Source organism: Oryctolagus cuniculus, chromosome 12 (genome assembly GCF_964237555.1).
Source record: "Oryctolagus cuniculus chromosome 12, mOryCun1.1, whole genome shotgun sequence".
Lineage (NCBI taxonomy): Eukaryota > Metazoa > Chordata > Mammalia > Lagomorpha > Leporidae > Oryctolagus > Oryctolagus cuniculus.
Genome location: NC_091443.1, coordinates 67953696 through 67979900, shown reverse-complemented (window position 1 = coordinate 67979900; position 26205 = coordinate 67953696). Strand labels below are relative to the sequence as shown.

At 42.4% G+C, this 26205-nt stretch overlaps 1 protein-coding gene and 1 long non-coding RNA gene across 5 annotated transcripts in view; one reads left to right on the top strand and one right to left on the bottom strand.

Moving 5' to 3' along the window:
- LOC103351115 (uncharacterized) overlaps positions 1-18492 on the bottom strand; it is a 43467-nt gene extending 24975 nt beyond the window's left edge. For 2 of the 3 annotated variants that reach the window (XR_011380890.1, XR_001794996.3), the window contains exons 1-2: positions 17951-18492; positions 7086-7207 (exon numbers count right to left, since the gene is read on the bottom strand). This is a non-coding gene — a long non-coding RNA (uncharacterized lncRNA). Of the gene's footprint in view, positions 1-1519; positions 6678-7085; positions 7208-17950 lie in introns of those variants that run through there. The other variant, XR_011380891.1, reaches the window with a different exon arrangement.
- Positions 17946-26205, top strand: part of SHF (Src homology 2 domain containing F) — a 114830-nt gene continuing 106570 nt past the window's right edge. The window contains exon 1 of one of the 2 annotated variants that reach the window (XM_051822416.2): positions 17946-18088. The gene's annotated coding sequence lies outside the window, so the exon portion shown is untranslated. Of the gene's footprint in view, positions 18089-18763; positions 18964-26205 lie in introns of those variants that run through there. The other variant, XM_051822417.2, reaches the window with a different exon arrangement.

Sequence of the window (26205 nt, the reverse complement as noted above, 5' to 3'; positions counted from 1 at the left end):
TTTTTCCCTTTCTAATTTCTTCTTCTCTTTTTTTGTTCTGACTGTAAAATTTCCAGATTTGTCTTCTAACTCAGATATTCTTTCTTTGCCTCACTGAGTCTGTTCTTAAGGCTTTCCATCATTTTTTTGCTTGTTCTATTGAATTCTTCATTTCCAATATTTCATTTTGATTTTTCTTTAAAATCCCAATTTCATGGGTAAAATTTTCATTCATGTCATGTATGGATTTCTTTAATTTGTGGATTTGCTTCTGATTACTTCTAACTAATCCTATGATCAATTTTTTTAATTCCATTTCTGGCATTTCTTTGATCTCTTCATCTTCACATTCTATTATTGAAGGGTTGCTGTGTTCCTTTGGGGGTTTCATGTTGTCTTCCTTATTCTTGTTTCTTAAATTGCTGCATTTATTATCAGGCATTTGTGGTGATTTTTTTTTAAACCTGTGATGGCTTTTATCTTTGAACTATGCTTTTGTGGCTAGTGGAGTGCCCTCTCTTTCAGTGACTACCAAGAGGCGTGTCCTGGGTGTGGCCAGGGAGCTCTGTTCAGTGCCCCAGTGTGAGGGGCGTATCCAAGGTGACACCCAAGTTGAGCATGGTAATTTTTTTTTTTTATCAGAGGGGAAGTTTGTTCTGCTCTGTTGGTGTATTCTCATGCTCACCTCCTCTCAAAGGAGACCAATGCCTAGGCACTAGCCCCAGTGGCTACAATATTCATCCATGCTGTCATAAGAACCACACAAAAAATCTGCACAGTCCTCAGTGGGAGCACGGATTTGCAGCAGTGACCCTCACCAGGGAATCAGGGAGCCCCAAGCATGTGGAGCCACTCAGAGTGACTGCCCAAAGTCCTAGCCACACTCTTAGCCTCCCACTCAGCTACAGTGTTTTCACAGTGTTTCATAGTCTCAACACACAAACCTCCCATAGTCACAAGCACTCAGCCCCTATCAGTTCTCCCAGTCAGACTCAGGCATCTCCTGTCGGTTGGTTGCTGGGCATATGGTCACAAGCCGACGCAGCTGTTACATGTGTCCAAAATGGCGCCTGCCCTCTCTTGGCTAGTTACAGGACACCGGTTCTGGGTGGCTTGGAAGAAAGAAATGTACCCCATTTTTTCCCCGCTCTAGGTTGGCAGGTACACTGTCCCTGACAGGACTCCAAGCCAGACTCACTCTAGGCTATTCCCTCAGCTTTGTCGCCAGTGGCTTGGGCTGCTGTAGTCTGGTCTTACCTCCCTCCAAAGCTGGTGCTGAGGCTCTCAGCTGCTGGGGTCCTGAGTTGTGCACGTCCACACCCTCCACATGGGTCCACAGTGTCCCTCTAATTTGCATGGAGTTACCTCTTCCATTTTCTCTTACCTCTTCCCTAAGATTGCATTCTCTCCATTTTTTTTTTTTAAACTATCTTCCATAGACTAGAGTAGTAAGCTCTCTCCCTATTCTGCCATCTTGAAAACTTGGAAGATCTCTTTCTAGAGTATACTCCCCCCCCCCCCCCCCGCTCTCTAATTCTGCCTTTCAAATAAATTCTTTTTAAAACTAAATCTTTTTTAGAGGACTGTTATTTCTTCTTCAGCTGAAGAAGGAAAATAACCCTAAGACTCAGGGACATAATTGAGTGCCCTGGGAAATGTCATCTTGAGATTTTTCAAGAATAGCAGATACCAAGCTAAAGATGGTAAAGCCTCAATGGAAGAAACAGAGATCTGGATACTTGATAAAGTTGCTGAAGATCCCAGAATGGTTGACAGGGCCCTCCCTCAGAAGACCAAATTCAAGAAGAGTTCAGGATGAATTTGGAAATTTTGTTCTTATACTTCTAAGACTAGAATAAGTAATGATTGCTAATATTTCAAAATAAGAATGGGATCTAATTTATAATTGTTTATTTTTTGAAACCTTTCCTAATAGTGCATAATTCTTTCAACTTGGGAATAATTCTAGAAATTATTTGTGTTTACTTACTTTAGTAGTATATTATTAAAAAATAAAAACCAAATGTGTGCCAATAGTTGACCCAGTTAACTACTGTCCATGAGAATGGCACTGAGTGGTAGTTTAATTAATACCTAGGTGGAAATGAAGCAACTTCTGAAATGCTGGCTTTGCTAATCTAAACAAAATCATGAGATAGCAAAAGTCCAAACCTAGATGTTTTTACAGGGATTATCAGTCTAGATTATTTTTAAAAATATTTATTTTTACTTATTTGAAAGGCAGAGTATCAGAGAGGGAGAGACAAAGAGAGAAAGGTCTGTTGGTTCACTCCCCAAATGACCACAACAGTCAGGGATAGGCAAGGCTAAATCCAGGAGCTTGGAGCTCCATCTGGGTCTCCCACATGGGTGGCAGGGGCCCAAGGACTTGAGCCATCTTCTGCTGATTTCCCAGGTGCATTAGCAGAGAGCAGGATGATATGCAGTGCAGCTGGGACTCAAGCAAGATGCCATATGGTATGCTGGCATCACAAATGGAAGCTTAAATTGCTGCCCCCACAATACCAGCCCCATCAGCCTAAATTTACAGACAGGACTGGGGCTCAATGAGACTGAGTGGCCTGTTCAAAGACAAGAACCCAGGTCTTCTAACATCATCTCATAATTTTCCCTCTACAGCATATTAATGTCTGAAATAAAATGAACCCTCAGCTGCTTAATTCCAGGATTAGCCACCTCATGACGTCTATGAGAGGCTACACATCACTCAGCTAGAAAAAAACAGCTACTGGTGAAACCTGTGGGAACAACCAGCAACAAAGCTCTATAGTTTTTTCAATGGATTACTTCTTAAAAATTTTACCACAGAGCTGCCAAAGCATAATACATTTTAAAATAACTCTAACATCCCTTTTCTCTTTCCTGTGACTCCAATCTTCTTAATTAGCACTGAGACTGAACTTACAATTCTGAGTTAAATCCATCTGGATGGGCATGTTGTGCAGGGATAAAGCATGTTCACACAGATGTCATCCAGGAGCTTGTGAGAAATGCAGAACCCTAGGTATTGTTTATCAACATTATTTTATTTTTGTTTACTTGAAAGGCAGAGTGACACACACACACACACACACACACACACACACATCACATCTTCTAGCTGCTGGTTTACTCCCCAGATGCTTGAATCAGCTCAGGTAGGACCAGGGTGAAGCCAGACCCAAGCACTTCATCCAGATCTCCAACATAGGTGTCAGGGACCCAACAACTTGAACCATCACCTGCTGCTTCCTAGGGTGCACATTAGCAGGAAGCTGGAATTGGAAACAGAGCCAGGACTCAAACCCAGGCCCTCCGATACAGGATGCATCCATCCCGAGTGACATCTTGACTGCTTCACCAAATGCCCACCACGGCCTTGTGCATCTGAAGCTCAAATTTAACCAACATTTTATGGTTTATCTGGCAACCTTACCTTGGTACAGTGTGGGTAGAGATTACACAAGGGTGTGAAAACCAGGAGGCAGAGGTCTTTGGGGGTCAGCTTGCAGCTGGCTATCACAGCCAAGTCTTTCCTTAAAAATTAAATTCTTTGTTCTGGTCAATTTCATATAATTATTCCCCCAGTTTGACTAAAAGCAAGTCAGGTTATAAAATAAAATAATCTAGTTGTGTTGTTTTTTTTTTTTTTTTTTTTTTTTTTGCTGGTATCTCATTGAAACCATAGATTAGCAGACTGATTTACTGATATAGAATGTAATCTTCTGATGATGGCTTTTCTCACCCTCTCTTAGATTTTGTATTCTGATTTATCTGGGTCATGAATACTTCCTGTTAGTGTTTGCTGTTTACTGTTTTGATTTGTGGTTATACCTGTGATATTTTTCAGCAGGTTTTGGCTGGAACGTAATACTGGTGATTTTTATGCATTTATTTGTGATGTCTGCCTGAATGAATGCTCCTGTTATTTCTAGTAAATGTTAAGTTGATTCCTGTAGGTTTCCTAGTTATAGGATAACATCAAGTACAAATAATGACATTTTGCCATTTCCTTTTTAGTATTTAATCCTTTTGCTCTATCCTCTTAACTGATTATATTATCAAGCAGTTATAATTTCTGAGAGAAAAACCCAGGACTAGGGCAAAATCTTGCAAATTGGGGGAAAATAATATTCAGGGAAATTATTTTATACATCTTACATTTATTTAGGTTGTGGTATTATTTAGGTGTAAATGTAGTATGGTGTTTCCAAACTACCATTCCCAAGAGCTTTGAACCAAAACTATTTACATAAACAGCTTCCCAGAACTGCAGTTTGTTTAAAACCCCCTATCTGCATTTCTTTCAAAGGGTTTACAACAGAGTCCAGATTCCAGGTCCAGCCTTGCCCTTTTTTTCTCACCATTTCAGGTAAAAGTTCAAGGGGGGGACTTTTCATAGGACTTTGGACATATTTTCCCTGAAGAGTTTATTAAATAATAAGCTTGGGATCAGGAAAATAAGACTCACACATGTAAAGATAAATAAGTACAGAGTCCTCTAAAAATCCAGGAGAGAGGCCACCAACACGAAAACAGCATAACCCACCGGGAGGAAAACAAGGAGGTGGAGATCTCAGGCTGCAGCCACTGGCTCTGCTCGAGGGCTGTTAAGGTCTTTCCTGTGAGAGTGTCAGCTTGTTAGCATGGCAAACGCTTAGGGGTAGTGTCAAGGGAAGAGGAAGTCAGACGCCCTGTCCTGAGGCTACTTCTGCATAGTAAGCCTGGTCTTACCAACAACCTAGTCTGGGCCAGGCTGAAGCCTGGAGCCAGCAGCTCCCTCCCTGTCTCCCAACATGGGTGGCAGGGGTTCAAGTACTTGGGCTATCCTCCTCTGTCTTTCCAGGCACATTAGCTGGATCAGAAGCAGAACAGTCAGACTCAAACCAGCACTCAGACACAGGATGCACAATGCTGGCCCTAGCTTTATATATATATATATATATAAGTTTATATATAACTTATATATATATATATAAATTATCATTCCAGAGGGGATCATGAGGTCTATGAAACTTGGTGGAGGAGCTGAAACTCTGCCAGGCCACCTGCTCCCTTTACGAGTGTTGGAAAGCACTGTTCCAAATGGACAGTAATTTCTGGTTCTCTCACCACACACACACACACACACACACAAACACAATAATGGGCCGGCGCCGCGACTCACTAGGCTAATCCTCCGCACACCGGGTTCTAGTCCCAGTCGGGGCACCGGATTCTGTCCCGGTTGCCCCTCTTCCAGGCCAGCTCTCTGCTGTGGCCCGGGAGTGCAGTGGAGGATGGCCCAAGTGCTTGGGCCCTGCACCCCATGGGAGACCAGGAGAAGTACCTGGCTCCTGTCATCGGATCAGCGCGGTGCGCCGGCCACGGCGGCCATTGGAGGGTGAACCAACGGCAAAGACCTTTCTCTCTGTCTCTCTCTCTCTCACTGTCCACTCTGCCTGTCAAAAAAAAAAAAAAAAAACCACAATAATGATGTGGGGATATGGAGATATGGATACGTTCATTTGCTAGACAATAAAAAATATCGTATTGTGTATACATATATTAACGTCATGTTGAACAACACAGAGTATACAATATTTACTTCTGCCTAACAATAAAAATAAATTGTAAAAAAATATACAATTTACATATCTAAAAAGATATAATTCTTGCCCTCAGAAAAGTACAGTTCAGAGCTGGTGCTTTGGTGCAGTGAGTTTTTACTGCCTGCAATGTTGGCATCCCATATGAACACCAGATCCTGGTTGCTCCATTTCAGATCCAGCTCCCTGTTAATGCACCTGGGAATGCAGTGAAGAATGGCTCAAGTGCTTGGGCCCCTGACACCCCTATGGGAGACTTAAATGGAGTCCCAGGCTCCTGGTTTTGGCCTGGCCCAACCCTGGCCTTTGCAGCCATTTGGGGAGTGAACGAGCAGAGGAAAGATCCTGCCCTCTGTCTCCCCTCTCTCTCTGTAATGCTGCCTTTCAAATAAATAAATAAATCATTAAAAATATATATATCCAAATTGTGTAAATAGATACAGATACAGAGAGAGCGAGCAAAAAGTCAATCAAATTGTTTATGCACACATAAAGAAGTACTCAGCTCTAGGTCCCTGAATGAAACCACTGATGTTGAGAGCTAAGTTGATTTTAAATTCTGTCTTAACACTACATTGATATCTCCAAGGAGGGGAGTATGGGAAAAGGAAGAAGTATGATCTATCCTAACATATTCAGTGATACAGTTCTAAGCCCAAATGAGCCTGGAGAAGCACCTGCCCCCAGCACACAGCTTAGCAGGTGGCAGCTCTTCACCTGCTTGCATGTAAGTGCTTGTAAGTCCTATGATTCGACTCAGGTCTGGAGACTGGAAAAATCTAGATGGAGCAGCATCAATTCGTCACAGTGTGCACTAGACACTAGTTGGGGACATCATAAGGCCAATACAGTCTGTATCTCCAGGGTCAGGGGAAGTTTTCCTCTCGGCTGTCTCAGGATCATGCGCAGGATCTTACCTGTCCATAATTCAGGGGGATCCGCCAAAGCAACTGGCCTTGCATTTTGCCGCATCTCTTTGTCTTGGAGGCTGTGTGCCTCTTGTGAATTCAGTTCGGGCAAGTAACAACAACCAGAAGAAAATGCAGAAGCTGCTCTGATCCATTCTCTTTACCTCTCAAATGCCCTCTTCAGAAAAGACACTACCAGTGACTAGAAGCAGAGAAGGGTCGGGGGATGGGAGGACACAGGGAGGCGAGATAATGGGTACCAAAGCACAGTCAGATAGAAGTAATAGGTTCTGGTGTTCCACTACACAGTGGGGTGACTATAGTTCACAATAATGTATAATACACACTACAGAGAACTGGAAGAGAAGAGCAGGGAAGAGAAGAGCAGGTGGGCCCCAAACACAATGAAATATGAGGAAACGGAAATGCCAACTGTTTGATTTGGTCAGCGTACACTGTATACCTGTGTTGAGATCTTGTATGGCATCTTTAAAAGTGTACAATATTAGCAGTTAATCATGAATTTTACAAATGAAAAATAGAAACATAACCAATATAAGCTGATTATTCTATTGCTCTGTAGGGGCGCTGAGAGAACAGCAATTTTTACCTTAAGGAATGCCAACTGTGAGCCAGTTTAAAGCAAGTAAGCCAGAGCAAGATCATCCTAGCAGGCAGTAGGTCAGGAGAATCCCCATCATGAATCAGTGATGTCCATGGTGGTCCAAATACCTAGGGAGGAAGAGCAAGTTAGTAAACTCCCCACACTGGACTCTCACGTCTATTCTCCACCCTCTCCTCCAAAACCTCAGTCTGTCCCAGGCTTCTCCACCTCAGAAAAGGCAACCCGGCCAGCCAAAGACCTGGGGCTCAGGCCTGGTGCACCTGCTCTCTACCTCCCCAGATCCAGACAGCAACCCCAGACTATCAGTTTACCACCACCACATCCCAAATTCACCTGCTTCTCATTGCCTAGCAACATCCTACCCTCATCACCTTCACCTCCCATCGCTCCCTGTCTGCTGACTTCTAGCCTTCCCTCCATCACATTCCTCAGGGAGACCTAGTAGGTCTCCTTTTCTCTTAGACCTAGCTCTCTCCTTCATACCATTTATCATAATTTAGAAATATAGTTACATATGTATTTATTTATTGGATATCTCTCTCCTCATAATTTAACCTATAAGAAGACAAGGACCAAGGACCTAAGGTCTTCCTGGCACTCAGCACAGTACGTGGCATATAGTAGACATTGATACAAACTTGAGAGAATGAATGGATAAATGTTTTGCAGAATCTCTGCCTGAAAGAAGTCCATCCATCCACAACAGCCAGTTGTAATTCAGAGACTATTCCCTTAAAAGTCTTTCTCCCCTTGGAGACACGGGAGCCAATTCCTCACAGAGAACGTGTGGATTGCTTGGAGACCTTGTAGCAGAGCCTCTCAGGGACTGAACCTGAATAGACAAAGAAACCAAACCAAGAGCCCCTCCTTTGGAAAGAGGAAGGATAATCAACAAAATCCCTAGAGTGGGAGCCTTTGAAGCATTACTGCCATCTAGTGGCAGTAATCTTAATCTACAGGCAGCCAAGAACTTCCCTCCGCTTTCTCCCAATTTTTTTGAAATTTGGTAGGAGTCTCCTTTGATCCCTCATGCCTTCTTTTTTTTTTTTTTTTTTAAGTTTTGTTTATTTATTTGAAAGGCATAGTTACAGAGAGGCAGAGGCAGAGAGAGAGAAAGAGAGGGAGAGGGAGAGAGAGAGAGAGAAGTCTTTCATCCACTAGTTCACTCCACAAATGGCCACAACAGGAGCTGGGCAAGTCTGAAGCTGGGAGCCAGGAGTCTCCCACATGGGTGCAGGAGCCCAAGGACTTGGGGCATCTTCTACTGCTTTCCCAGGCCATAACAGAGAGCTGGATTGGAAGTGGATCAGCAAGGACTCAAACCAGCGCCCACATGGGATGTCAGCACTGCAGGCAGTGGCTTTAACTGCTATACCACAGCACTGCCCCCCTACCCCACCGCCTTCTGTATTGGAAATTTGTCCCCTTCATTCCTGAAGGATTTGCTTGAATTATTTATTTGATATTTCTCTCCCCACCATTTTCTCTGTCTTCTTTTGTTGGGATTTCTATTATTTGGATGTTACATCTCCTGATCTTCTACATTCTATTTCCCCCCGCCCCATTTACCCTTCTCTTTTGTAATACTTTCTGAAAGGTGATGATTTTGAGCCTCCAAAAATATCACCAAGACAACCTGTTGATTACACAAAGCCAGATTTATTCTTACTGGAGTAAGGAAGGGCACTACAGTGGGAGCTTCATAGCTTCTCAGACGAGGGAAGGAAAAACTAGAAATATTTCTGAACTTTTGAAGTCTCACTGGAGGCAGGTCTTTCCTTGCCAGGTCTTGGTCAACACTGGACAAGGGTAATAATTATGTGGACCCAGGCAGCAAGAGTTGGGAAGCCAGTTGTCATTTGATGCTATGCATTGGTAAACTGAATAGTCTGATGTTCATTTTAATGGATGGGGTGCAGTACCAGAATAAACAAAATTATTTGCATCTTTTACTGTCCCATGAAAGAGTTCCCTAAAATAGCAAAGCTGGGCCGGCGCCGCGGCTCACTAGGCTAATCCTCTGCCTTGTGGCGCCGGCACACCGGGTTCTAGTCCCGGTTGCCTCTCTTCCAGGCCAGCTCTCTGCTGTGGCCAGGGAGTACAGCGGAGGATGGCCCAAGTGCTTGGGCCCTGCACTCCATGGGAGACCAGGATAAGTACCTGGCTCCTGGCTTCGGATCAGCGCAGTGCACCAGCCGCAGCGGCCATTGGAGGGTGAACCAACGGCAAAGGAAGACATTTCTCTCTCTCTCTCTCTCTCACTGTCCACTCTGCCTGTCAATAAATAAATAAATAAATAATAGCAAAGCTATACATGACGATAAGACCAAAAGAGTAAAATCTTGAAAACACAGAGTCAGCAGTGTGGGTACAGATCATTTCAGTCCCCAGAGAGAGCCCCTCGCCTTATTCTCCTCCCTTCTGTTGAATTTTTCATTTCTACTAAAATATTTTCAATTTCTAAGTCTCTTTTCTTTTAAATGTTTCTTTTTAAGGCCTCGTATCTTTTCGGAGAGGGGAGATATGATATCTGATCTTAGTGACAAGAACAGATGGTAGTTTTGTTTTTTTTAAAATAAAGATGTATTTATTGATTTGAAAGAGTTACAGGGAGGGGAGGGGGGGATCTTCCATCTGCTGGTTTACTCCCCAGATGGTAGCAATGGCCGAGGCTGGCCCAGGCCAAATCCAGGGGTCAAGAGCTTCTTCCAGGTCTCTTATGTGGTTGGCAGGGGCCCAGGGACTTGGGCCATTCTCCACTGCTTTCCCAGGCCATTATCGGAGAGCTGGATCAGAGGTGGAGCAGCCAGGGCATGACCCGGAGCCCATATGGGATGTCAGGGTCACACGTAGCAACTTTACTTGCTATGTCACAACACTGGCCCCTAGGTGGGATTTTTAAAATTTGTTTTCCTACCAACATCCTTGCCTTTATTTCCTCTGAGTTCCATTTTGTTCATTTTGTCTTTCACACTGTATGCATTCTTTGGTTGTCTCAAGGTAACCCTTGACTGTCCATTAAAGAGCAATGATGAATTAAAATATGTAAGTATCAGATAAACAAGATAGATACATTCCAGAGATCTGCTGAACAACCCTGTACCTGCATTTAATTAAGATGCTTTGTACCCTTAAAAATTGTTGAGAGAGTAGATCCAATGTTAAATGCTCTTACTACAATAGAATAAAATCTAAAAAGTACACATAAGAAAGGAACATTGAGACCATAGCAGGGGTGAGGCGGTGACAAGACTGGGCTGGCCAGTGTAGGATGATCTAAGCAGGCTTTCTGGTTTCCCTCCCTTAGGTTGGAAAGTTTCGCCAAGAGGCACTGTGCAGGTGCTTGTGGGTTGAAGAGGGTGAGCCTGGTTGCCAGCATTCTCAGAGCTGAGATGGTGAAGGGAATTGGGATGTCACCATCAAATAAACACTGACTTTCATCTAGAACAGTATCCCTGTTCTTAGCCATGTCTTGTTTTGTTTTTGTCTTAGCCACTCTGCCCCTTTCAGAGATATCTAGGAATTCCTGGGATTCTAGGAATTGGCTTGCCAGGGGCTTCCCTTATTACCAGGTTAATGGTCACCACTCTGCTGCATCAGCTTCCACTCGACCATCTGCTTCACAACTTCTGAAATGTGGTCTCTGTCACCTTCTTACCCAGTTTCCTTTGTCTCTGAGCATTTACATATTTTGAGCATGTGCATTTTACAGGAGTTTGGATAAGCAGCACAGATATATTAATGTGCTCATCTGGCATTTAACTAAGGGTTTGTATTGTATTCCTAAGCTCCCCTCCAACTTCTAATTATGTGACATTAAATGCATTTCAATTAAGGCAAGAGTAAGTATATAATTGGATATGATATTGGAGAGATTACAACTTGGGAATATCATGCAAATGAGACAGGAAAAGATAATTAACTTTAAGTTTTCAATAATCAATCTAGAGAAAGCTTTGTAGAAAGTAGACGCTTTGTTTTTATTTGAAAGGCAGAGTTACAGAGAGGCAGAACCAGAGGCAGAGGCAGTTCTCTCCCCAGATGGCCAACAGCCGGCCCCTGGCAGATCCAAAGGCAGGAGCCAGGAGCTTCTTCCAGGTCTCCCACATGGAAAGTTCCCCAAGAGGGGACGTTTCCCCATGTGGAGGCAGGAGCCCAAGGACTTGGGCCTTCTTCTACTATTTCCCAGGCCACAGTAGAAAGCTGGATCAGAAGTGGGGCAGCCAGGACTCAAACTGGCATCCATATGGGATGCCGGCCTGGCAAGCGGTGGCTTTACCTGCTATGCCACAGCACCAGCTCCTGAAGTAAAAATCAGGTTACAAGTATATCTGAAGCCCATCTGTCCATACTTCATTCCTCTCTCCTTCCCTCCTTCCCTCTCTCTTTCCCTTCCTTCCTTCCTTTTTTTTTTTTTTTTTTTTGACAGGCAGAGTGGACAGTGAGAGAGAGACAGAGAGAAAGGTCTTCCTTTTTCCAATGGTTCACCCCCCAATGGCCACTGCGGCCGGCACATCTCCTTTTTTCTTTATTTCTAGAGCAGTAGAGGCAAACCAAAGAGAAAGCTGAGGCCGGCGCCCCGGCTCACTAGCTAATCCTCTGCTAATCCTCCACCTGCGGCGCCTGCACACCGGGTTCTAGTCCCAGTTGGGTCGCCGGATTCTGTCCCGGTTGCTCCTCTTCCAGTGCAGCTCTCTGCTGTGGCCCGGGAGGGCAGTGGAGGACGGCCCAAGTGCTTGGGCCCTGCACCTGCATGGGAGACTGGGAGGAAGCACCCGGCTCCTGGCTTCGGATCAGCGCAGCGCTGGCAGTAGCGGCCATCAGGGGAGTGAACCAACAGAAGGAAGACCTTTCTCACTGTCTATAACTCTCTCTCTGTCTCTCACTGTCTAACTCTGCCTGTCGAGAGAGAGAGAGAGAGAGAGAGAGAGAGAGAGAAAGCTTAGGTGGCCTGCAATAATCTTGATCTTGATCTTCTTCCAGACTATAAAAAGAAGCTACCATGAAATCAAGACTTGTGTAGTGAGCTTATCTGAGGAAGACAATGGAAGGAAACTAAATGGAGAAAACTTTGGTGTCTCCTGTACAAATAAATTGGAAGAAGAAGAACACAATACTAAAAAACTTGAAAATTCCATAGGGAGATTCTGCAAGTGTCTGACTAAGGTTATGCTGATAGGGTAGAAAAAAAGCAAGGGAGGGTACATAAAGGGCATGATTTTGCATTTTTAAATCAAAATTGGTAAATCAATAAGAATTTACTGAGTGTCTGGAATATTAGTGGAGAGGACAGTGTATTATATGTAATAAAGAGAAGAAAGAACTGTGCTCAGGAAATTGGTGGTATTCTTTTATGATCAATATTTTCAGATATTATTGGGTAATTAATGATTTGAGGACAATTACAAAGTAACAGTTAATGAAAATCTTAGACTATTTCAGCACATATTAAAAATGGAGGAAGTGCATGAATGATTCAAAAAGGAAACTAAGAAAACAATTCTGTTAACACTAGCATACAAAAGAATAAAATAATTAGGAATAAATTCAATGAAGGAGGTGAAAGAGTTGTATACTGGAAACTATAAAACATCGCTGAAATAAATGGAAAGATATCCCATGTTCATGTATTAGAAGATTTAATATTGTCTTAAAAAATTTTTAAAAATAGCAATGCTATCCAAAGTTATATACGTATTCAATGTAATCCCTATCACAATTCCCAGGCTCTTTTTATTGTTGTTGCAGAAATGGAAACACTGATCCTCTCAAATTAACATGCAAGTACAAGCAGCTCTGGTTATCCAGAAAAATGTTGAAAAAGAATAAAATTGCAGAACTTAAGGTAGGTGTTGTGATACAGCAGGTCAAGCCACCACGTATGGTGCCCACATCTCATACTAGAATCCTGGGATCGAGTCCCGCCTCCACTTCAATCCAGCTTCCTGCTAATGCATCCTGGGACGCAGCAGATGACGCTTAAGTGGTTGAGTCCCTGCAACCCATGTTAGCAACCTGATGAAGGCTTGGGATCCAGGCTTCGGCCTGGCCCAGATTTGGCCTGGCCATTGTGGGCATTTAGGAAGTGAACCAGCAGATCTCTCTCTCTCTCTCTCTCTCTCTCTCTCTCTCTCTCTCTCTGTGTTAACTCTCACTTCAAGGAGATGAAAATAAATAAATAAGTAGATATTTTAAAAAACATGACTCATGGGACTGGTGCTGTGGCGCAGCATCCCATGTGGGCACTGGTTTGAGCCCAGGCTCCTCCACTCCGATCCAGCTCTCTGCTATGGCCTGGAAAGCAGTAGAAGATGGCCTAAATGCTTGGGCCCCTGCACCCATGTCAGAGACCTGGAAGAAGATCCTGGCTCCTGGCTTCGGATCAGCACAGCTCTGGCCATCTGGGGACTGAACCAGCAGATGGAAGCTTTTTCTCTCTCTCTCTCTTTCTCTCTCTTTCTCTCTGCCTCTCTGTAACTTTGCCTTTCAAATAAATAAGTCTTTTAAAAAATGACTCATACTTTCAAATTTCAAAATTTACTACATAGCTACAATAATAAAAACTATGTGTGGAACTTGCATGAGGATAGAGTAATAGATCCATGGACTAGAACTGAGAGTCCAGAAATAAAACCATACATATTCAGAAACTGATTTTTTGATAAGACCATTCAATGAGGAAAACAGTCTCTACAACAAATATTTCTGGGAAAACTGGTAATTCACATCCAAAATGATGAAGTTGGACTCCCTACCATGTACCACATACAGAAATTAAAATGGAAGAGACATTTGTTCTAACAGTTAAGATGCTGCTTGGGATGCCTGCATCCCATGTTTGAATGCCTGATTCAAGTCCTGGTACTCTACTTCTAATCCAGTTCCTGTTAATGCACACTTTAAGAGGCAGTAAATGGGCCGGCGCCGCGGCTCACTAGGCTAATCCTCCGCCTAGCGGCGCCGGCACACCGGGTTCTAGTCCCGGTCGGGGCGCCGGATTCTGTCCCGGTTGCCCCTCTTCCAGGCCAGCCCTCTGCTGTGGCCAGGGAGTGCAGTGGAGGATGGCCCAGGTGCTTGGGCCCTGCACCCCATGGGAGACCAGGAAAAGCGCCTGGCTCCTGGCTCCTGCCATCGGATCAGCGCGGTGCGCCGGCCGCAGCGCGCCGGCTGCGGCGGCCATTGGAGGGTGAACCAACGGCAAAGGAAGACCTTTCTCTCTGTCTCTCTCTCTCACTGTCCACTCTGCCTGTCAAAAAAAAAAAATTAAATTAAATTAAAAAAAAAAAAAAAGAGGCAGTAAATGATGGCGAGTACTGGGTTCCCTGCCACCCTCATGGAAGAGTTCCAGCTCCTAAGTGAACCAGCAGATGGAACATCTATCTCCATCTGTCTCTGTCTCTCTCTGCCTTTCAAATAAAATAAAAATAGACAAGTACTTGACTGTTGAGGAACAATTTCTTGGGTTTTGTTGTTGTTTTCTTATTGGAGAATGGGACTGGGAATGAGAGGGAGGAGGAGGTAGAGTGGGAGTGGAGGTGGGAAGGCAGGTATGATGGGAAGAATCACTATATACCTAAGTTGTACTGGTGAAATTTGTACTCATTAAATAAATGGTTTATTTGGGAAAAAAATAGATAAGTAATTATGTTTTTTAAAATTAACTCACAATGAATTTATAAATATAGCTGTATGATCTAAAACTATCAAACACTTAGAATGAAACATCAAGGTAAATTTTAATCACTTCAGATTTGGTAGTAGATTCTTGGATATGGCACAAAAAAAAACAAGCAACAAGAGAAAATATAGGTAAATTGAGCTTCATCACAATTAAAAACTTTTGTGAATCAGAATGTTATTCAGAAAGTGAAATAATAACATACAAAATAGAACAAAATATTCATAAATCATAAATCTGATGAGGGCCTACTTTTCAGAATATATGAAGAACTCTTACAACTCAACAATAAAAGGAGAACCCAATTTGAAAATAAATAGAAATTTCTCCAAAGAAGATGTATCAATGGCCAACAATCACATAAAAAGGTGCTCAACATCATTAGTCATTTGGAAATTACAAATCAAAACCAAATGGGATACCACCTCTAACTGACTAGGATTGTTATAATTTCAAGCAAACAAAAAAGGAAAATTAAAAGAGTTGCTGAAGATTTAAATTGGAACCCTTACTCATTGCTGGTGGAACAGAAAAATGGTGTGGCCACTGTTGAAAACAATTTTGCAGTTTCTCAAAAATTAAACACAGACTTACCACATGACCCAGCAACTGCGCTCCTAGGTACACACTCCCAAAGAACTGACAACAGATACCAAAACAAATACATGTACACAAATGTTCATAGCAGCACAATTCACAATAACCAAAAGATGGGAACACCTCAAATATCCACCAATGGGTGGGATACATATCAAAATGTGATATAATACATACAATGGGATATTATTCTACCATGAAAAGGAATGAAGTTGTGATACATGCTACAATATGGAGAGATCTTGAAAACGTTATGCTAAGTGAAATAGCCAGACACAAAAGGTCACATATTTGGTTTTTACTTATATGAAATATCCAGAATAGGTAAATCCATAAAGACAGAAAGCAGAATTGTGGTTTCCAGGAGATGGGGGAAGGAAGACTGAGGGGTGACTGCTTAATGGTATGGAGTTTTATTTTAGGGAAATTAAATATTTTGGAACCAAATACAGGTGATGGCTGCACAGCATCGGGAATATTCTAAATGCCACTGAATTGTACCCTTTAAATTATTAACATTATGTTAGGCACTTCATCTTGATTTGAGAGAGAGAGAGAGAGAGAGAGAGAGAGGGGGAGGGAGTGGGAGACGGAGAAAGAGAGAGATATGCTGAAGGACCTATCAAAAAATCCTTAGGAGCCGGCGCCGCGGCTCACTAGGCTAATCCTCCGCCTAGCGGCGCCGGCACACCGGGTTCTAGTCCCAGTCGGGGCGCCGGATTCTGTCCCGGTTGCCCCTCTTCCAGGCCAGCTCTCTGCTGTGGCCAGGGAGTGCAGTGGAGGATGGCCCAGGTGCTTGGGCCCTGCACCCCATGGGAGACCAGGAAAAGCACCTGGCTCCTGGCTCCTGCCATCGGATCAGCGCAGTGCGCCGGCCGCAGCGCGCCGGCTGCGGTGGCCATTGGAGGGTGAACCAACGGCAAAGGAAGACCTTTCTCTCTGTCTCTCTCTCTCACTGTCCACTCTGCCTGTCAAAAAAAAAAAAAAAAAATCCTTAGGAGTAAAAATAGAGAAAAACATCATGAAACAAATAAAACAAAACAAAGCAAGGAGGTATAGAATGAATACAATAATGGAAAATTTATGATAAAGCCACACAGTGAATTATTGTGATGAAGTTAAAAAGGATGAGGCTTAGAAAGAGGTCCAAAACATAACCAAGCAGGAAAAATGCACACTATGGAACAATATATTTAGAAGGGCTTGCATTATGATAAAACCAAAACAAGAAGTCCCAAGGAACAAAATTCTATAAATGTATGTATGTTTTTGTGCTCACTTAGAAAAGAAAAAACAAAACAAAACAAAACAAAAAAAACAGGGAAGACCACACATTGAGCTATTAACAGTGGTTACCTGAGATTGTAATAGTCGGGTGTGTTTAAGTTGTCAGATAACACCTTCAGACAGTGCCTGGCCCATAGTGAATATTTATGTTTCCCATGATCTTTTTGTCTATATAATTTGAATTATGACAAATGAATTTTTACAAAATTTACTTTTTAAAAAAAGTTTATTCATTTATTTATTTGAAAGAGCTAGAACGATATCTCACATCTGCTAGTTCACTCCCCAAATGGCCTCAACAGCCTGGTCTGGGCCAGGATAAAGCCAGGAGCCAAGAATTCCATCCAGGTCTCCCATATGGGCAGCATGTTGCAAGCAGCAGGCTTAACTTGCTGGCTCCCCAGAACTACCTTTAAAATTAAAAACAATTTTTACAGAATGAGACAAAATGAACATGAGCAAATGAAAAAATACAAATTAAAATATTTTCTGCCCATCAGATTGTCAAAAAAAGAGGGATTATAACATTCATTTTGGTGAAAATTTGACAAAACTAGCATACAACAGATGGCACAATTTGTATTGTTGTGTTTAAAATCTGTATGCTTTTAAAATTTGTAATTTTTGATGCAGTAATTCCACTTCAAAAAGTAATCCTAAAGAAATGGTTAAAAAAGAAAAGAAATAGTTGAGAGGTGGTGTTGTGGTGTAGCCAGTTAAGCTACAGCCTTTGATACCAGAATCCCATGTGAGTGGCAGGTCCCGTCCCGGCAGCTCTGCTCCCTAGCCAGCTCCTTGTTAATGCACTTGAGAAGGCAACAGAAAAGGGTGCAAGTGCTTGGGCCCCTGGGAGACCGGCGGGAGTTCCAGGCTCCTGGCTCCCACCTGGGCCAACCCTGCTTGTTGCAAACATTTGGGGAGTGAACCAGCAGATGGAAGATCTTTCTCTGTCTCCTTCTTTGTAACTCTGCCTTTCAAAAAAGTAAATAAATCTTAAAACAGAGAGTTGTCGTGTATACAAAGAGGTATTATTAGGATGCTCACTGCAAACAGTGACAAACTGGAAACAATCCAAATGCCTATCGACGTATTCAATTAGGACACACGCGATATTATGCAATTATGAAACAGAATGAGATAGATAGGCATGCATCAACGTGGAGCATTCTCTACAATGCTGAGCCAAAGACGTCAGCTGCGCTGTGCCAGTTGTCTGTTGACGGTCCCTGTTGGGTACAGCGAATATTAACGTTCCTCCTTCCCCGGCTGAGCCGACGTTAGGACTCACCAGTAGAGGGCGCCGGAGGCACACCTCAGGAGCAGGGCTCCTCTTCCCGGTTCCGGGGTTTATTTTTTTGGCTTGAGGAACACCCGCGGTGCTCGCCTACTGTGGAGCTTCGACAACCTTCCCTAGGGCGTCTTCCCAGTGAGTATCAACAGCAGCGTGTTTCAGAGCCCTAGACGCACCGCAGTCAGTGCGCACAGTCACACGCCGTCCAGAAGACCTGGCAGCCTCAGTGGAGGAGGGGCTCCCGCATATTCTTTCCCCCAGAGACAGTGGCTGCTCCCTGTACTCCTTTAAAAGTTTTCTCTTACCACTAATGATTGTGGTAAACTTTGTCCATTTAATGTGTGGTTTCTGTCTCCTGACTAGAACCTTGGCTGATAAACTATCTCTTAAAAAAAAAAAAAAGCCATATAGATAAACACACAAGGGCCTGTGAATTACACCGCTGGGACGCCAGCTTCTCCTATGGGCGCCCCTTGGGCCTGGCTGCCGCACTTGCCATCCAGCTCCCTGGTTGCGCAGCGGAAGATGGCCGGAGTGGTTTGGCCCCTGCACCCGCGTGGGAGACCCGGATGGAGTTCCTGGTTCCTGGGTTCCGCCAGGCCCAGCCCTGGCCATTGAGACCATTTGCGGAGTGGACCATTGGGTGGAAGATCTTTGTCTCTCTGCCTCTCCATCTCTCCCTTTCAAATAACTAAATAAATCTTGAAAAAAGAGAAGAAGAAAAAAAAAAAAAGACACGTGGGGTCAGCGCCGTGAGGTAGTAGGGTAGACCTCCGCCTGCGGCACCGCCATCCCGTATGGGGGCCAGTTCGTGTCTCTGCTGCCCCACTTCCCATCCAGCTTCCTGCTACTGCACCTGGGAAAGCAGTGTGTTAGTAAAATGGCACTGTCTTATCCGGTGAGATCTACGCCCTGGACATCCTCCTAGGCTCTGGCCCCCGCAGCCACTGCTAGAAGCCAGGTGACCAGATGGCCCAGCCACAAGTGTCAGCTCCACCTCCATACTAAAGGTTCGTGGTTCCTTGCTCCTATTTCCCTGCCCCCTGCAAAGGTCCCGCACACGTGCTCCCTCTCTCCTGATCTCGCTCTCAGCCCACCCCCTCTTTCTTCGTAGCCCCTTCCCTCCCGCCTGTCTCCCCTGTCAATAAACCCTTTCCCTTACTCTGGTGTTTGGTATGTTTTGTGCTGGCCTAACACAGTAGAAGATGGCCCAAGTGGTTAGGCCCCTGTGCCGGTGTGGGAGACGCAGAAGCAGCTCCTGGCTCCTGGCTTCAGATCAGCCCAGCTCTTGTCCTTGCAGCCATTCAGCTGCTTCCATCCAGCAGATGGAAGACCTGTCTGTCCCTCCCTCTCTGTAACACTGCCTCTTAGATAAATAAATAAATCTTTTAGAAAACCAGAAATGATAGTGGAAATGAAGTTAAAAGAAAAGTTTATTTTGGTGCAACTATTTTTGAAATCCCTGCAGAGAACAGGCATAGTATTTAAAAATAAATAAATAAATAAAAAGCCTGCATGAATTTCAAAAATGTATGAACCAAAAGAAACTTCTCTTTTAATTAAAATTTCCACAAACTTCTTGAAGAATCTTCGTATGCACACAGATAGATAGGCCCCCAGATACTTGTGGAAAGGTCTAGATGATTGGAACATACCAAATTATAACAGTGAATATTTTGGGAAAAGGAATAAGATTAAAGGAATGGGATCAGAGGATTTTATCATTTAACCATGAATACTTTTCTTTTTGAATTCTTTATAATAAACAGTAATTTATGGATTACATAATTTGAAACATAGATTATGTATTTTAAAATATATTTGGAAAAAAGTTAACCTAAAACCAGCTTTGGAACAAGAATATTACCTATGCATTCATCAGGTTTTCATTCCAATTTTTAGAAATTAAGATATTAAATGACTGCTTCATGACTGAGGAATGCTCTGTCATTTAATGGTTAGTGTAAAAATGACAAATTTTATGTAGCAGGAACTTGAGTTTATTATAAAATCTCATGAAATGCCAAAAGATTATGGCATTGCTTATTGTGCAGAAATTGAGCACACAGAAAGATGGACAACTCCAAGGTCACAGCACTCACTTCAGAAGTTGGTACTCACTGTATAAAACCATTACTCAAAGCTTTAAATGTTATCTACATTACTTCTCAACTTGAGAGCCTTCAGTAAAGGAGAGTACAGCAGATTAAACCCAAAAGTGTCAGTAGTTGTTAATGCAGTAATTTCTGGCTTTTTGTTCCCCCTCCTCCCTCTCCTCCTAATTGCCTACTCCACAACCTATTGCTACAGTCAAAGCTGTGAAGTCAGCATTCTGTATCTCCTAATTTTGCAAGAAAGTCCAAAATATAAATTTTCTAGAAACTAAAATGCTCTGCAGGATCAAACAGAAGTAATAAGCTTAAAGCATATTTATGTACTGTTCATACATGGTATAGATAATTAGATTTGCCAAAAATGTAAGGAGGTTTAGACTTAAGAAATGGAGTGGTGAATTGGAAAGGGGAGGGGCTCCAATGAGAGAACATAAAGGATGTGGGTATCCTTATGACTTTTTTAAAAAATTTTTTAATTTATTGATTTACTTGAAAGGTAGAGTTACACAGAGAGAGATCTTCTATCTGCTGGTTCGCTCCCCAGATGGCTGCAACAATGCCGGGGCTGGGCCAGGCTGAAGTCAGGAGCCTAGAACATCATCCAGATCTCCCACATGGGTGGCAGGGGCCCAAGTACTTGAGTCATCTGCTACTTTCCCAGGCCGTTAGCAGAGAGCTGGATTGGAAGTGGAACAGCTGGGACTCAAACTGACATCTACATGGGATGCCAGTGTCAAAGACAGTGGCTTAACCTGCTAAGCCACAACACTGGCCTCTTGACACAATTCTTTAAAGCTAACTTGCTAAAGTATTAAAATACTTTATCTGTTAATATTTAAAGAGATATACAGCAACTATATAAATGTGGGGGTACATATTATTTATATGCACCTTTCAAATTATTTTGTAGTCCTGTAAACCACAGCTTATCCTCAAAGTTTCCAGAAATAGAACTAGAACCATTGTTCCCAAGAACCATTCCTCACTGTGCCACATGTATTCCACAGTACATCATATAATTTATGGAATGATTATCAGAAATAAAAATGTTAAGATTTTGATACGCTAATACTTATTATTTCAAATCTAAGTCCAGAGGCAAGCATTTAGTCTAACAGCTAAGATGCTGTGTAAAACACTTGCACCCCAAATTGGAGGGCCAGGGATAGATATTCCAATTCCTGATGCAGACCCTCGGTGGCAGTGGTGATGGCTCAAGTGGTGGAGTTCCTGCCACTCACATAGGAGACCTGAATTGCAGTTCCTAGCCATTTCACCCATCTGGGGAGTTAAAAAGTAGGTGGGAGCTCTTTCCCACTCTGTGTATCTCTCTGCCTCCCAAATATATACAAATTTAAATTATGAAAAATCTAAATTTGGGTAGGAGCCCATGGGCAATTCACACTATTATTCAGTAAGTTTTCGTTGTTAGGCTATAGTGAACTAACCTCACATCAGCATTTTCTATTAGAGATCATGATGAATTAATTATAGAGCAGGAACTGACGTTTTTGCTGACAAAAAGGTAGTCTGAATGAGGACTGCTAAGGAAATGGGCCAGACTTAGGCATGGTGGTTTTCTTGAACACTGAACTAAGGGTAGGTGTTTGGTCCAGCAGTTAAGACACCACTTGAGATGCCTTCATGCTATATTCCAAAGCCTGGCTTGAGTCCTTTTCTACTTTGCTTCTGATCCAGCTTCCTGCTGATGTGCACCCTGGGAGGCAGTAGGTGATGGCTCAAGTAGTTGTGTCCTCGCCATCCTCAAGGGAGACTTGAATTGATTTCCCTGCTCCAGGCTTCAGGCTGGCCCAGCCCTGGCTGTTGTAGGCTTTTAGAGAGTGAAACAGTGAACAGAAAAATTGCTCTTCCTTCTCCCTGTGTGTCTCTCTGCCTTTGAAATAAAACATGAAAATAATTAATTTTAAAAATACCCTCTGTCCCACATAGGGACTGGGAAAAGTGGTGCCCTATATGGAAGTGCCAGTGCAGAGATGAAAGAGTATGTGGTAGTTGATATGCAGCAGCAAGACTGAACCAATCACCAAACTAAAAAGCTGGAGGGAAGCCTCTAGCAATGGCTGTGTGAATAAAAGACGTATTTTCACTTTCATACACCAATTGACACTGTTATTTATGATGTCAGTGATCACCTGAGGTTCTTGTCATGAGCTGCCAAGGATATGGAAGCCTTTTGAGTCCACAAACTCTGTCAGTATTTAGACAGGGCCATAAGCAAAGTGAACGTTCTCCCCTCCCTTCAGAGAAAAGTACATCCTTCTTTGATGGCCCCTTCTTTCCACTGGGATCTCACTCACAGAGATCCTTCATGTAGATCATATTTTGCCACAGTGTCTTGGCTTCCCATGCCTGAAATGCTCTCATGGGCTTTTCAGCCAGATCCAAATGCCTTAAGGGCTGATTCTGAGGTCAGAGTGCTGTTTAGGGCATTTATCATTCTATGAGTTGGCTGTGTGGACTGCTTCCCATGTTGGAACATTCTCTGCTTTTTAATTCTATCTATTGTTATTACCAGACACTTGGTCTTATTTATGTGATCTCTTTGACATTTAATCCTATCCATATGATCAATTACACACTTAATATGATAATATGATCACTTCAACACGTAAGATGGCATTAGTACCACCCAGCCAATGAGATTTGGAATTCCATGGCAAAGTTTTTACCCTTAGGTGTAAGTCCGTGGGAATATGTGCTGAACTGTGCATCTCCTCCTTCTCTTGTTCCCACTCTTATTTTTTACTGGGATCTATTTTCAATTGGATTTAAACACCTATGAATAACTATATGTTAAGTAAAGAGTTCAATGAATAGTATTAAGTAGAAAAAGAAAATAGTCAAAAAATAAAATAATAAACTGTTCCTCAACAGTCAAGACAAGGGCTGTTCAGTCATTTCTTTTCATAGTGTCAATTTCACTTCTACAGGTTTCTTTTTAGGTGCTCTGTTAGTTGTCATAGATTAGGGAGAACATATGGTATTTGTCCCTTTGGGACTGGCTTATTTCACTAAGTATGATGTTTTCCAGATTCATCCATTTTGTTGTAAATAACCGGATTCAGCTTTTTTTTTTTTATCACTTTATAGTATTCCATAGAGTACATATTCCATAATTTCTTTATCCAGTCTTCCATTGACAGGCATTTAGGTTGATTCCATGTCTTAGCTATTGTGAATTGAGCTTCAATATACATGGAGGGCCGGCGCCGTGGCTCACTAGGCTAATCCTCCACCTCGCAGCACCGGCACACAGGGTTCTAGTCCTGGTCGGGGCACCGGATTCTGTCCCGGTTGCCCCTCTTCCAGGCCAGCTCTCTGCTGTGGCCAGGGAGGGCAGTGGAGGATGGCCCAAGTGCTTGGGCCCTGCACCCCATGGGAGACCAGGATAAGTACCTGGCTCCGGCCATCAGATCAGTACGGTGCGCCGGCCACAGCGCGCCGGCCGCAGCGGCCATTGGAGGGTGAACCAATGGCAAAGGAAGACCTTTCTCTCTGTCTCTCTCTCTCTCACTGTCACTCTGCCTGTCAAAATATATATATATATATATATATATATATATATATATATACATGGAGGTGCAGATAACTTTTAACCTGATTTCATTTCCCTTGGGTAAATTCCAAGAGATGGCTGGGTCATATGGTAGGACTATATCCAGACTGTCTTCCATAGTGGTTTTACCAGTTTGCATTCCAACCAAAAGTGGATTAGGGTACCTTTTCCCCACTTCCTCGCCAGCATTCGTTGTTTGTTGATATCTGTATGAAACCCATTCTAACTGGGGTGAGTTGAAACCTCTTTGTGGTTTTGATTTGCATTTCCCTGATGGCTAGTGATCCTGAGCATTTTTTCATGTGTCTGTTGGCCATTTGGATTCCCGCTTTTGAAAAATGTCTGTTTAAGTCCTTGGCCCATTTCTTAACTGGGTTGTTTTGTTGTTGTGGAGTTTCCTGATCTCCTTGTAGACTCTGGCTATTAATCCTTTATCAATTGCATAGTTTGCAAATAATTTCTCCCATTCTGTTGGTTGCCTCTTCACTTTCCTGTTTCTTTTGCCATACAGAAACTTCTCAACTTGAAGTAATCCTATTTGTTAATTTTGACTTTGACTGCCTGTGCCTCTAGGGTCTTTTCCAAGAAGTCTTCGCTTGTGCCAATGTCTTTCAGGGTTTCTCCATTGTTCTCTAATAATTTGATGGTGTCAGGTCTTAGATTTAGATCTTTAATCCATGTTGAGTGGATTTTTGTGTAAGGTGTAAGGTAGGGGTCTTGCTTCATAATTATGCATATGGAAATCCAGTTTTCCCAGCACCATTTGTTGAATATACTGTCCTTGCTCCAGGGACTGGTTTTAGCTCCTTGGTCAAATATAAGTTGTTGTAGATGCATGGATTGATTTCTGGCATTCCTATTTTGTTCCATTGGGCTATCCATCTATTTTTGTACTAGTACCAGGCTGTTTTGATTATAATTGCCTTGCAGTATGTCTTGAAATCTGGTATTGTGCTGCCTCTGGCTTTGTTTTTGTTGTATAAGACTGCTTTAGCTATTTGAGGTCTCCTCTGCCTCCATATGAATTTCAGCATAATTTTTTCTGGATCTGAGAATATCTTTGGTAGTTTAATTAGTATCACATTGAATCTGTAAATTGATTTTGGAAGAATGGACATTTTGATGATATTAATTCTTCCAACCCATGAACATGGAAGATTTTTCCCCTTTTTTTTTTTTTTGTATCTTCTTCTATTTCTTTCTTTAATGTTTTGTAATTCTCATCGTAGAGATCTTTGACTTCCTTGGTTAAATTTATTCCAAGATATTTGATGTTTTGTAGCTATTTTGAATGGGATTGATCCTAGAAGTTCTTTCTCAGCCATGGCATTGCCTGTGTATACAAAGGCTGTTGATTTTTGTGTATTGACTTTATATCCTGCTACTTTACCAAATTCTTCTATGGGTTCTAGTAGTCTCTTAGGGGAGTTTTTTGGATCCCCTATATACAGAATCATGTCATCTCCAAATAGGGATAGTTTAACTTTCTCCTTCCCAATTTATATCCCTTTGATTTCTTTTTCTTGCCTAATGGCTTTGGCTAAAACTTCGAGGACTATATTGAAATAGCAATGGTGTAAGTGGGCATCCTTATCTGGTACCGAATCTCAGTGGGAATGCTTCCAACTTTTCCCCATTCAATAGGATGCTGGCGATGGGTTTGTCATAAACTGCCTTGATTGTGTTGAGGAATATTCCTTCTGTACCCAAGTTGCTTGAAGTTTTCATCATGAAAGGGTGTTATATTTTATCAAATGCTTTCTCTGCATCTACTGAAATAATCATATGGTTTTCGTTCTTCAATTTCTTAATATGATGTATCACATTGATTGATTTGCAAATGTTGAACCATCCCTGCCCACCTGAGATAAATCCCACTTTGTCCGGGTAGATGATCTTTTTGATGTGTTGTTGGATTTGATTGGCTAGAATTCTGTTGAGAATTTTTGCATCTATGTTCATCAAGGAAATTGGTCTGTAATTCTCTTTTTCTGTTGCATCTTTTTCAGGTTTAGGAATTAAGGTGATGTTGGCTTCTTTGAAAGAATTTGGGAGGATTCCCTCTCTTTCAGTTGTTTTGAATATCATGATAAGAATTGGAGTTAGTTCTTTAAATGTCTGGTAGAATTCAGCAGTGAAGCCATCAGGTCCTGGGCTTTTCTTTGTTAGGAGGACCTTTATTATTGATTCAATTTCTGTCTTGGTTATAGATCTGTTTAGGTTTTCTGTGTCTTCATGGCTCAATTTAGGTAGATTATAAGTGTCCAGGAATCCATTTCTTCTAGGTTTCCCAGTTTGTTGGCATACAGCTCTTTGTAGTAATTTCTGATGATTTTATTTCTGTGGAGTCTGTTTTTACAGTTCCTTTTTCATCTCTAATTTTATTGATTTGGGTCTTCTCTCTCCTCTTTTTGGTTAGTTGGGCTGATGATGTGTCAATTTTGTTTATTTTTTCAAAAAGCCAGCTCTTTGTTTTGCTGATCTTTTGTTTTTTTTATTCAATTTTGTTGATTTCTTCTCTAATTTTAATTATTTCTTTTCTTCTACTAGTTTTGGGTTTG